The sequence below is a fragment of the Lampetra fluviatilis genome, unplaced genomic scaffold, assembly GCF_964198595.1.
Source record: "Lampetra fluviatilis unplaced genomic scaffold, kcLamFluv1.1 SCAFFOLD_691, whole genome shotgun sequence".
NCBI classification, from domain to species: Eukaryota; Metazoa; Chordata; class Hyperoartia; order Petromyzontiformes; family Petromyzontidae; genus Lampetra; species Lampetra fluviatilis.
This window is the reverse complement of record NW_027621520.1, coordinates 3,753-5,000: the sequence shown is the minus strand read 5'-3', so window position 1 is coordinate 5,000 and position 1,248 is coordinate 3,753. Positions and strand designations below refer to the sequence as shown.

General features: G+C 65.5%; 1 long non-coding RNA gene across 1 annotated transcript in view; it reads left to right on the top strand.

Annotated features, from left to right (window-relative positions):
- The window catches only part of LOC144955361 (uncharacterized), a 6,213-nt gene extending 5,904 nt beyond the window's left edge, over positions 1-309 (top strand). The window contains exon 4 of the long non-coding RNA XR_013641626.1: positions 1-309. This exon is cut by the window's left edge and continues 277 nt beyond it. This is a non-coding gene — a long non-coding RNA (uncharacterized LOC144955361).
- The last annotated feature ends 939 nt before the right edge of the window (positions 310-1,248 follow it).

Sequence of the window (1,248 nt, the reverse complement as noted above, 5' to 3'; positions counted from 1 at the left end):
GTAGTGGTGGTGCTGGTGGTGTTGCTGGTGGTGCTGGTGGTGGTGATGGTGGTGATGGTAGTGGTGCTGCTGGTGCTGGTGGTGGTGTTGGTAGTGGTGGTGCTGGTGGTGGTGTTGCTGCTGGTGGTGCTGTGGTGCTGGTGCTGGTGGTGGTAGTGGTGGTGCTGGTGGTGGCGTAGTAGTGAGCGCCGCGCTCCCCGTGGTGCGGCTGAGTGAGCTGGTCGCCGCCATCGTCGCCGCTCTGCGCCGACTCAGCGCGCAGATGGCGCTCAGCGCCGGCAAGATGGCCGACAGAGGGGGGGGGACCGTGATGGGGGAGGAGGTGATGGGGGAGGTGATGGGGGAGGAGGGGGTGATGGGGGCGGTGATGGGGTTGGAGGAGGGGGTGATGGGGGAGGAGATGGAGGTGATGGGGGTGGAGGTGACGGAGGGGGGGGGCGGTGAAGGTGGCGGTGGTGATGGAGGAGGAGGCAGTGATGGGGGGGGCGGTGATGGTGATGGAGGGGGGAGGGGAGGAGAGGAGGAGGAGGAGGGGATTGCGGAGTAGGAGAGCGGCCATCGTGACGAGGAGGCGGGCAGCAGAGGAGCTGAGCAGTGACGGTGAGTGGTGAGTGGGTGGATGAGTGACTCACCCACCCACTCACCCACCCACTCACCCCACCCACCCCACTCACCCACCCACCCACTTACCCACCCCACTCACCCACTCACCCACCCACTCACCCACTCACCCACCCCCTCACCCACTCACCCACTCACCCACCCACTCACCCACTCACGCACTCACCTACTCACTCACCCACCCACCCACTCACCTACTCACTCACCCACCCACTCACCCACCCACTCACCTACTCACTCACTCACCCACCCACTCACCCACTCACCCACTCACCCACCCACCCACCCACTCACCCACCCACTCACCCACTCACCCACCCACTCACCCACCCCCTCACCCACTCACCCACTCACCCACCCACTCACCCACTCACGCACTCACCTACTCACTCACCCACCCACCCACTCACCTACTCACTCACCCACCCACTCACCCACCCACCCACTCACCTACTCACTCACCCACCCACTCACCCACTCACCCACCCACTCACCCACCCACCCCACTCACCCACCCACCCCCTCACCCACTCACCACCCACTCACCCACTCACCCACCCACCCACTCACCCACCCACCCACTCACCTACTCACTCACTCACCCACCCACTCACCCACTCACTCACT